Below are 12,100 nucleotides of genomic sequence, written 5' to 3'. Positions count from 1 at the left end.
TCATGCTTTGTGAAATGTGAATTCTCTTTAAGTTATGGAACCACAGTTAACAATTCTATGCTAAAAGTATGTTAAAATCACTATTTGCAGGTCAAACTGGAAAAGCTATAAACTAATCTACATCTTGATGTAATTCCTCATCAAAATCACATCATAATGGTTTTAACAACACACATAACATGACAAAGCGCTTCTAAAGGTTACAGTGAAGAGTACTTGAGAATAACTGTCATTTTTGAGGGAAAATATGATGATTAGCCTTATCAGATACTCATCTGTCTTGGTGGTGCACGCCTTTAATCCCAGCACTAGGGAGGCAGAGGCAGGTGGATTTCTGAGATCGAGGCCAGCTTGGTCTACAGAGCGAGTTCCAGGTCAGCCAGGGCTATACAGAGAAACCCTGTCTCGAAAAACCAAAAAAACAAACAAACAAAAAAAAAAAACCAACAACAAAAAAAGAAGCTGTAACTTCTTACTACACAAAAGTAGAGAAAACATCAAAAAAACCTAAAAACTAAGAAAATAGGCTCATGAATAAATAGTAAAATTTTAATTTCAAACAGAAATCACACTACTAATTGATACAGATAGGATGAATCATTTTATAAATAGTAAGAAACACTGGTACATTTCTAACTTACATTATAATAAAGTAAACCTCTGTGCAGTAGTGGCACAAGTCTTTATTGCAGCACTCAGGTCTGAGTTTGAGGCCAGTCTTGTCTACAAGAGAGTTCCAAGGACAACCAGGACAACATAGAGAAACTACATAGAGAAACATGTCTCAAAAAGCCAAAATAAATAAATAAAATAAAGTAATACTCAAAGCTGACTGGACACTTATCTGGTATAGTAAACTACTAAAATGTTAGAAAAATAGGTCAGTTTTTCCCCCCAACTTAAGCCCAGTTCATCCAAAATGAGATCCCATAAAAAGATACAGTTGACTTACTAACATGAACAAAATTAAAGACAAGTAACCTAGGTTAGGTTCATAGCGCCCACATAGTAGCTCTTAAACATCCATAACTCCAGTTCCAGAGGATCCAATACCTTCTTCTGGCTTTGAGGGCACCAAGCACATATGAAATCTTTAAAAGTAGACAAACAGACAGACAGACAGACAGACAGAAGGACAGCAAGTAGATAAAGGCCTTTTTAAATTTAATATACTGCCTATGAAAGAAGCTCTTCTACATAAACACTTACATATACCAAACATTACATTATAGCCAGCAATCATTATATCAGAGCAAAATACTGCCAACATAGCATCTACCAAAGGGGAGATGATTAATAGATAATTAGATGAAACAATAAAGCTGAGAATGCTTATAATTCCAGCATGAGTAAGTAGAGGCAGGGATGATACAGGAATGCTGCTCTAGGGCTATAGTGTGAAAACCAGGCTTTAAAAAAAAAAAAAAGAAAGAAAAGAAAGAAAGACACAACAATTTAGTAAGTTTGTTTAAGCTGACTTAGAGATCTATTCTTTATTAAGGCTTTAAAAAGAACAAGCTGGAGAATTACTATCCAACTCTTTCGCTATATAATAAGCCCTGTATATATAAACTTGGCTTGAATTAAAAGACTGCATCTATTTATATTGCACTACAGACACATACTGCAAATTACAGCTTTCTAGAACTATGTATGAAGGAATGAAAATCCTAAAGAAGTGACTCACAAGAAATGCATGCAAATAGTATGTGTTACTTATTCACAGGGTCAGAGATAGTTTGCTTCCTCTTTAAGTGTTCTTCTATTTTTGAACTTGTAGAAATGAATACATGCTTTTCTAATAGGAAAAACATTAGAACTTTATAACTAAAAAACAAAAAAGAATAAAATGATTGATGAGACCAAAACCAAACCAAACCAAACCAAATCAAATCAAACCAAAAAAGCAAACATATAATTGACAATCAACAAGTCCCTATTAATGTCCTCTCAGAAGGCAGCTAGGAGTTTAAGAAATTAAAGGCTAAGCTTGATGAAAGTATTATTGATAAGATAAAATCAAATCTGCACAGAATTAAAGCAAAGACTAATAAGTGTAGTACTAATTAGCTTTCTACCACAATTGTGCAAGTTAAAAGAGAAAACTGCTTGTATCAGTTATTTTCAATTCAGAAAAAAATAACACGTGGATTCCAGAGAAACAACATAAAAGAAGGGCATCCCTGTTTAAAAGTCTGTAAGAATGGAACCAACTCTGTACTTGAAAGAACTGTGTCCAGGTAATGACAATTTTTCCTTTTTCCTGAACTTAGAAATTTGTTCTTATAAGTATTGTTGCTTATATCAATTTATGGTTTATCAGTAGCGATGAACAAAATGGAAAATATTAATTCAAGAAACACTAAATATAGCGCATGTCTGTGGTCACAAAGACTTGAGAACCTGAAGCCCAGAGGATTTTCTGAGACCAAGAGGTCAAAAGAAGCAACTAGTGAGGCCTGGGGTGGCAATGAGAACCCACACCATGATATGCTGGCACACACCCTCAGGCCTTCAAAAGGGTAAAGCAGGAGGGCTGCGCTGAGTTCCAGGACAGCAAGGCTACATACAAGGATTGATCCTGCCTCACATCAGGGTATCAATAACTCTAGCCTGAACCTCCAAGCAGTTTTTGTTTGTTTTAAACCATTCTGATCACAGAGTATGCTGCCAATTAATTAAGCGCTTTTTCTTTTTAGTAAGCTATTACTGTAGATCCATCCCTTTTTTTTAATCAAAATATTTTTTCTTTTTTTTTTAATAGATATTTTCTTTATTTACATTTCAAATGTTATCCCCTTTCCTGGTTTTCCCTCCGAAAACCCCCTATTCCATCCTCCCTCCCCCTGCTCACCAAACACCCACTCCTGTTTTCCTGTCCTTGCGTTCCCCTATACTGAGGCATGGAGCCTTCTCAGGACCTCTTCTCCCATTCATGTCCAACAAGGCCATCCTCTGCTACATATGCAGCTGAAGCCATGGGTCCCTCCATGTGTACTCTTTGGTTGGTGGTTTAGTCTTATGATTGACATCCTGCCTCCACTTCAGTGACGTAAGAGTGAACACTGTTTCATAGGAAAGTCTACCTTTTCAACTATTTTGGCTGAGTGAAGCACAGGAAGGGGGAATGAAGAAATGTAACCTTGAGACAGAATTCATATACAGCAAAAATAAGGTTATCTACTTGTGATATTTAATATAGACCTGAAAATAGGCTTTAAAATTTCATAAACAAACATACAGAATCAAGTTTATATATCGAAATTTGATGGAATGTTCAGTTTTATTAGATTTCTTACTGTTAGGCAGTCATTCAGGATAAAATTAAATAATAAAATATTTAAGAGACCTAAAACACAGAAAAGATATTAATCCTTTAAAAATAAGGAAAATGTTTTTATTTTTCTCATCTTTCTATTGTGACTCAGTAAAATCTAGAATGTTAAGTTTTATAGCATTAAACTAAAATTGTAGGACTGAAGAGATGTCTCAGTGGCTAAGAGCACTGGCTGCTCTTCTAGTGGACCAGGGTTCAATTTCCAGCACTTACATGACAGTTCACAACTCTTTTTAACTCCAGTTCCAGACACACGTGCAGGCATACATCAAAGTACAAAATAAAAAATTATAAAACCTTCTGTTCTATGGAGGACTAATTCATTGTACTGCCAATAGATATGACTCAAGTGAGCAGAAACCATGGGGATGAGCTAGTATGTGGGGGAGAGAGAGGTAAGAAAGAGAAGTGGAATGGTTTGTGTACTATGAAGGGAGGCAGAAGTGGAGATGTGAGGGTGGAGAGGAACACCCTGTGAGTAGCCTGAGCTGAGGACATGGTGATGTTCTGGCCCATGCTGCTGCCAAGGGTCATGTCTGAGTCTGGGGCCCTACAGCAGCAGAGGTCTACTACCACCAAAGACCAAGCGTATGTCCCTAGTTGGGCCACCATCTAGGGCAATGTTGATGTCCAAGGTATATGCATAGCTGGGCTCTTCCCAAATCTAGGCAGTGCAGGAGAACTAGCCTTGGTAGCATGGATATGGAAGAGCTGGCCCTGCCCCTCAAAAGCTACAATATTCAGGAGGGATGGCCCCACCCTGCATCTATGGTGGTGTAGGCCCAGAAGAAATTGACTACTACACTACTCAGCAAGGTAGGCCCATACTTCACCTCATGAGCTCCACGCCCCTCAATTGGCATCATGGGAGAGCTGGCCCTAAGAGGGTGAGAGAGGGAGTGCTGGGCCTGCTCTTCCCTGGCATAGGGGTGGGAGAGCTGACCCTGGTGGCACAGGCCCAGGAGAGCTGGCCAGCTGAACAACTCAGCTACCATCCAGATCCAGATCCAGGGCTTTGAGTTATCTCACCCCAACATCTATTTATCCCATCTATGAATAGCTGGGGGCCGGTCCTGCAAAACTAAAGTTGCAGGAAATGACACAGGTAAATGAGAACCCAGTATTGATAGTGTAGCAGAAGCCAGAGGCCTCAAACCAAACCAATGACTCAGTTCAATGAACATTTGTAAATAAACTGTTTGGGCAAAAGGGTATACCTTGTAACTCACCACAGCTTCCATGACAAGATTTTTGTATGTTTTTTTGTTTTCTTTTGGAGGAGTTTGCAAGGGTGGTGGGAGGATATGGAGGGATAAAGAGAGTGGAATTGGGGTGCCTGGTGTAAAATTTATGAAGAATAGATTAAAATGGGAGGAGAAAAGGTTGTTTACCAAATTTGTATTCACATGCAAAGTCTCAAAGTCTCAGAAGAGAATGAATACGTCAGCACATTTCCAGCAGTATCTAGGTACATACATATCGATGCTTGAGGTACTCCTGAGGCAAAGGCAGAAGAATTGTTGAAAGAATAAGGCCTACCTGGGCTACAATATCTAAAAGTCTCAACACCAAAAGAAACCTTTTCTCTAAACATAATAGCCAGGAGTTGTGTACACTCCTATAATGCCAGCACCTGAGAGGCAGAGACCAGGCTGGGCTATACACAGCAAGATAGTCTCAAAAGCAAAACCCTACACAGAAGTTCAGGATTTGCCTAACATACATACCCAAGACCCTGGGTTTTACTCCAGCATAACACAGCAAATTAAAGCAAAGCAAAACACAACAAAAACTAACCAAACAAATAGAAAAATCAGGGCTACTTATACCATAAAAATAGATGGATTCTAACTGGGAGACACATTTGTCTATCAACTACCATCCCCAAATAAAAGAAGTGGGGAGAATGCTGTAAATTCATGGCAATGCAAACCAATCAGCTCAAATGTATAAAGGAATAGTCAATACATGGCTTCTAATATTTTTTTCAAGTAGCACCACTGAGAAACAGCATCCAACTGATTGGCTCACAGACTTCTGTACTATACCTCTAAGAGATCCATTACTCTCCTCTGGTCTCCATGAGTAGCCACACACATGTTCACATACACACAAATAAGTAATAAATCTTTTTGCCAGTCTTGGCGACATGTACCTTGGTGTACTTGGGAAGGAAAGTGCCATCCTGACCTAAATAAGAGTTCCAAACCTACACACAAAACTAGATCTAAAAAGAAAAAGAAAAAAAAAAAAAAAAAAGGAAGAGGTGGAGAAGGAGGGGGGAAAAAGTTGGGTGGTACATGCCTTTAACCCTAGTACTCAGTAGGCAGAGGCAGGTGGATATCTGAGCTCAAGGCTATCCTGGACAACAGAGTGAGTTCCAATACAGCCCAGGATACCTAGAGAAAATAAATGGAAGGGGGGAGGAAAGGAGGGCGGAGAAGCAAATTCCATGAAAAGCTCAATGTAGAAGCACACACTTGTATTCCTAGCATTCAGGACACTAAGGTAGAATTACTAAGATTTCAAAACCAATCTAGGCTAAATAGCCAGATCTTGTCTCACATAAACAAAAAATTTTCATAAACTTGGAAGAAATTTGATGATTAGACAAATATCAAGAAATTACAGTACAACTTACCTAACACATACAATAAAAACAAGACCCTTCTGAATTCCACATGGTTCAAATATCGGGTACCACTATATCCCAAAATATTCATAAATACTAGTTAAATATTTTCAAAATGTTAATGTTGGAGTCTCGGTGTCTTAGTTAGGGTTTTATTTCTGTGAACAGACACCATGTCCAAGGCAACTCTTATAAGGATGACATTTAATTGGGGCTGGCTTACAGGTTCAGAAATTCAGACCATTATTATCAAGGCAGGAGCATGACAGTGTCCAGACAGACATAATGTGGGAGGAGCTGAGAGCTCCACCTCTTGTTCTGAAGGCAGCCTACAGAAGACTGGCTTCCAGCCTGCTAGGACAAGGGTGTTAAGGCCCACATCCACAGTGACACACCTACTCTAACAAGGCTACATCTCCTAATTCTCCCTGGGCCAAGCATATATAAACCATCACTCTCAGTAAACATTTAAAAACCATACTACTCATATAAAACTACGAATGAGAAAAAATTAACACTAAATTTAGAATTGGGTGAAGTTTCATATGTTAAAGAAGCAGAAAAATTTGTCAAAATGAAGCCCAGTATTTTGTAGAAAAAAATAAACTAGTAAAATATAGAAAAACTAAGGCCTAGGGTATGGGGTGGTTGGTAGAATGCTTGCTTATAAATCAATCACATGAGGCCTTGTGTTCAATTTCCAGCACTACACTGACCAGGTATAGTGAGTACCCTGCTGTAATTCCAGCCCTCAGGAGATGTGGGCAGGAAGATCAGACGTTCTCAGGAGCTCAACCTCAGCTACATTGGGATTTCAAGGATGGCTTGGGAGATCTTGACTCAAAATACAACAGCTAAAAAATTTTGGTGGTACAAAGAAAAGTAAAATTAAAAATAAAATATAAACAGTGAGAAATGAGAGTTCAGAAAAATGAAGGTCTGGAAAACAAGTTTTAACAAAAAAAGTTAAACAGTGGTGAGTTTGAAATAATAAAGGAAAATACTAGGTGTAACTAAAAAGAAAACGGTTTACATGACAAGAGTGGAGAAAAATAGGAAGACAAGAATGAAGAGCAAATACCCAAAGCGAACACTGAAATTTAAGCTGATATTTAGTTACAAGTATTTATGATACATGTAATACCTGTACTATTATAGCAAATTAATAAAATTTACTTATTTATTAGTAGTAAATTAATAAAGTAATATTAGTACTAATATTAATACTATTACATTAGTAAAATAATTATAATCTTCTCATGTTAAAAACCATTCTATTTCATTACATTACTATAAAACTACAGTGAACTAATAAAGATAATTAAAAATTAAAACCAGTGCTATAAACAATTACAATAAAAAGCTTTAGATAGCCAGGTGATCGTGGCGCACGCCTTTAATGGGATGCACTCAGGAGGCAAAGGCAGGCAAATCTCTGAGTTGAAGACCAGCTTGGTGTACAGAGTGAGTTCCAGGACAATTAGAGCTACACAGAGAAACCCTGTCTTGAAAAGCCAAAAAACAAAACAAAACAAAACAAGCTTTAAATAGTTGTAAGCTATGCTACTACACTTAAAAAATAAGAAATAAAAATATAAATATTAAGAAGAACTAAGACTTTCATAGTGACTAGAACATTAGTACTATTACCTCACCAATGTTGGAAGATTAGGGAAATTATGTAATTATTGGTAAGACCCGCCACACTTCTAGGAGCATTAGTGAACAAAATGTGGGGGTAGGACAAAGACATGACCAGCAGTTAAGAGGGCATGATGCTCTTGCAAAGGACCCAGTTTCTTTCCCAGAATGCATGCAAGTTGGGTAGCTCAAAACTACCTGTAACTCCAGTTTGAGGATAATGCCCTCTTCTAGACCCTGTAGGCACTGTGCTCACATTAACAAAGACCATGGCACAGACATATATAATTTAAAAAATAAAAATAAATCTATAAAAGAAAATCCTACTTCAGCAGAGCAATATATAAAAATACATTAGCTAAGCACAGATCCACATTGCTGAGAATCAGGATTTCCCTGATGTTTCTAATAACCCAGATGACAACCCTAGTATGAAAACTTGCTCTAGTTAGAAAATTAGATTTATAAGAATTATGTTCCTTAAAGGGCTAAAATCTTATTATATTGAACAACCATAAACATGCTGTACTTTGTACTTAGTAGTTAAAATGACAGAAGTGGAAGAGGGACAAGAATAGAGAAGCAGAAGAAAATAAAGCTAGAGGAAACTAGACAGTAAATCTAATACAAAAATCCTAATAAAGAAACTTAACAGACTTAAACACAGATTCTAAACACAATACTAGCAAAACCAAATATGATCGCGTTATAGAACTCTCAGAAGTGCAAGGCTTTTCTTAAGTCAAAATTATGTATAACCTCAATAAATCATAATAAATTGTTTCTATCTCAAGAAATACCAGACTTAACTCTCATGCCTTTAACTTCATCAGTGGTAGACACAGACAAGCAGGTCCCAGAGGCTCCTTAGACAGCTGGTGTAGTGAAAATGAAGAAGCTGAGATTGAGTCAGGGTACCAGCCTCAAGGGAATAGGATGGAGAATAATAAACACACCTAACATTCTCCTCTGGCTATCACATGCCATGCATGGGTACACGCAGCCTCATACAAACACACACAAAAAACTTATAAAACTCTTCATAACCCAAGGATAAAAAGACAACCCTTTTCACATGGTAACTGATATGTACTCTAATACAACCTAAAGTTATGACAATTACAAATTCTATCATTAACGTTATTTCAGAACTATGACCATGGAGAGGAGGACTAGAGAAATTACATTATTACAGATATAACAAATATTTTAAAGTATCAATAAATACTAAAGAAACTGCATGTTAGTAGATTTAACATTAAAAAGAAAATGCCTAGATACCAGGAAAGTAATTTTCTAAAATGGACAGAGGAAGCTAGATAATAGTGACACACACCTTTAATCCCAGCACTCAAGAGGCAGAGACAAGTGGATCTCTGAGTTAGAAGTCAGCATGAGTTCTAGAACGGTCGGGGCTACACACAGAAACCCTATCTCCAAAAAAGAAAGAAAGGGGGAAAAAGGAAAAGAGGAAGGGAGGGAAAAGAAAGGCAAACAGTTATCCTTTATATGTAATGTAACTTAATTTGCTCTAAAATGTCAACTATCAGGGTTGGAGAGACAGCTTAAGAGAACTAGGTATTCTTGCAGAGGACTGGAATTCAGTTCCTAGCACCCTACACCAGACACCTTAAAACCACCTTTATCTCCAGCTTCAAGAACTTCAACAACCTTTTCTAGCCTCTGAGGACACCTGCATGCCTATGCACATACAGGCATGCATGTTCATTAAATAAATATTTTTAAAACGTATCAAACTTAGACAAGCTCTTCCAAACAACAGGGGAAGAGGAAACTATTCAGCAAGAACCATCACAAATGAGCGTAGTAGGTGATATTTCCAATCCAGCAGCACTTAAGAGGCCTGCTAGTGGTGGTCCCTCTATGCCTTTAATTCCACCACTCCAGAAGCAGAGGCCTAGAGGCAGATGCAGAGGCAGAGGCTGGGGAATCACTGAGTTAAAGGCCAACCTGGTCTAGAAAGTGAGTTCCAATACAGCTAGGGCTACATAGAGAAACCCTGTCTTGAAGGGGAAAAAAAAGAAGAAGAAGGGAGTTGGGGGCAGATGCAGAAAGATCAGGAGTTCAAAGTCATCCGTGTTTTACATAAGATCCCATCTCCAAAACACAAACATATTAAATTTTGAGTAAATTAAAAGAAAAAAAGAAAATTCCCTCAGTCTGATAAAAATAATAACAAGTCTATGTACCAAATATTTCCCTAAAGTCAACAATGTCTACATTAAAAACATTAGGCTAATCCTGTTGCCATTCCAAAAAGCTAGAGAAGCTTAACAGATATTTGGAAATCTTAATTCAATAAAATATAATAATAAAGTTGAAATTTGTTAAACTTTTATTCTTAAGTTTTAATCTGCCATAGGATTACATTGTGTGTGTGTGTGTGTGTGTGTGTGTGTGTGTGTGTGTACATACCCTAATAAATTATGTGTCTTATTGTGGACTTACAAAGTTACTGCAGATACCCTGTATTTAGGAACACAATCAGAAGCAGATGTTGGATCCCTTAGCACCATATGGATGCTGGTAACTGAACTCAGGTCCTCTGTAAGAGCAGCCACTGAACAGACTCTCTAGTTTCCAGCATTAACTATTCTTAATTCTTTCAAATGTAGGATTTTAGACTAAATAGTATGTCAGTGATGTTATAAAAATCTATGGAAGCTACTCCAGCTTGTTTCTTGGGAACAGCTTGGAAAACTGTTTTCCAGCCCTTTACTCTGAGGTAGTGCCTGTCTTTGACACTGAGGTGCATTTCCTGTGTGCAGCAAAATGCTGGGTCCTGTTTATGTATCCAGTCTGTCAGTCTATGTCTTTTTATTGGGGAATTAAGTTCACTGATGTTAAGAGATATTAAAGAATAGTGATTGTTGATGATATTTTTATGTTTGTGTAACTATCTTCTTTTGGGTTTGTTGAAAGAAGATTATTTTCTTGCTTTTTCTAGGGTATAGTTTCCCTCCTTGTGTTGGTGTTTTCCATCTATTATTCTTTGTAGGGCTGGATTTGTAGAAAGATATTGTGTAAATTTGGTTTTGTCAGTTTTTCCATCTATGGTAACTGAGAGTTTTGCTGGGTATAGTAGCCTGGGCTGGCATTTGTGTTCTCTTAGGATCTATATGAGATCTGCCCAGAATCTTCTAGCTTTCATAGTCTCTGTGGAGAAGTCTGGTGTAATTCTGATAGGTCTGCCTTTATATGTTACTTGACCTTTTTCCCTTACTGCTTTTAAAGCTATTTTTTTTATTATTATTATTTATTATGTGTAAGTACACTGTAGCTGTCTTCAGACACTCCAGAAGAGGGAGTCAGATCTCCTTATGGATGGTTGTAAGCCACCATGTGGTTGCTGGGATTTGAACTCTGGACCTTCGGAAGAGCAGTCGGGTGCTCTTACCCGCTGAGCCATCTCACCAGCCCCCTTACTGCTTTTAATATTGGACTAAGTGTGGGGTTCCTGATGGAGGAGTTGGAGAAGGGACTGAAGGAGCTGAGGGGTTTTGTAGTCCCATGAAGGGAGCAACAGTGTCAACAAGCCAGACCCCCCAGAGCTCCCAGAGACTGGATCACCAACCAAAGAGTACACATAGCAGAGGATGGCCTTATTGGACATCAGGGGGAGGAGAGGCCCTTGGTCATGAGGGTGTTCAATGCCCCAGTGTAGGGGAATGCAGGAAGATGGGAGTGGGGGGGGGGGGGAGCACCCTCATAGAGGCGGGGGATGGAGGATGGGATAGAGGGTTTCCAAAGGGGAGATCTGGAAAGGGGAAAACATTTGAAATGTAAATAAAGAAAATAGCCAATAAAAAAAATCTTGAATTGTCTTATACTAAAAAATATCTATGGAAATTAATTAAGCATTTTCTTCAGACTTGAAGGGTAAATAAGTCACAGGATATTAACAAACAACTTAAGAATTCTAATTTTCTGAAAATCAATTAAGGAAAATGAATTGGTTATATTGTTATATTGTTAACTTCCTAGTTAAAACTTAAGCTCTTCAGGTTAAAAAGAATAGAGATGTTGTTCAGGTGGTAGTGTTTTGCCTAGCATGCTTAAAAGTCCTATGCTTAATCTCCAGCCTTGCATACAACCAGCTGCTGACACAAACTGTAATCCCAAAACTTGGGCAGCAGAAACAACACGAAGTTTAAAGTAATCCTCAGCTATGCAACCAGTTTTGCGGCCAGCCTGGAATATATGAGCCTATCTCAAAACAAGCAAATAGTTGTTTTTTAAAAAGATGTCTGTTCTTTATATATCCAACATTGTGAACAGTCTTAGTGCAATAAAATAAGTAAAAATGTAATCTAAAAGTAGTATTCCTTGAGTTAAAAAAAAAAGTAACAACCACAGAAAATCTACTATAATCACTGGATATATAAAACAAATATAATATTTTGAAATTATTAATACACACTGGGAAACAAATCCAAAGTATCATTTCCAAAGGTATCAAATACAGTGCT

At 37.7% G+C, this 12,100-nt stretch overlaps 1 protein-coding gene across 8 annotated transcripts in view; it reads right to left on the bottom strand.

Annotated features, from left to right (window-relative positions):
• Cnot4 (CCR4-NOT transcription complex subunit 4) overlaps positions 1-12,100 on the bottom strand; it is a 110,949-nt gene that overhangs the window by 58,418 nt on the left and 40,431 nt on the right. The window lies entirely within an intron of this gene.

The sequence above is a fragment of the Mus caroli genome, unplaced genomic scaffold (assembly GCF_978045245.1).
Source record: "Mus caroli unplaced genomic scaffold, Mus_caroli_1 scaffold_7, whole genome shotgun sequence".
Taxonomy (NCBI): Eukaryota; Metazoa; Chordata; class Mammalia; order Rodentia; family Muridae; genus Mus; species Mus caroli.
The sequence above is the reverse complement of the archived record's forward strand: the minus strand, read 5'-3'. Positions and strand labels throughout refer to the sequence as shown.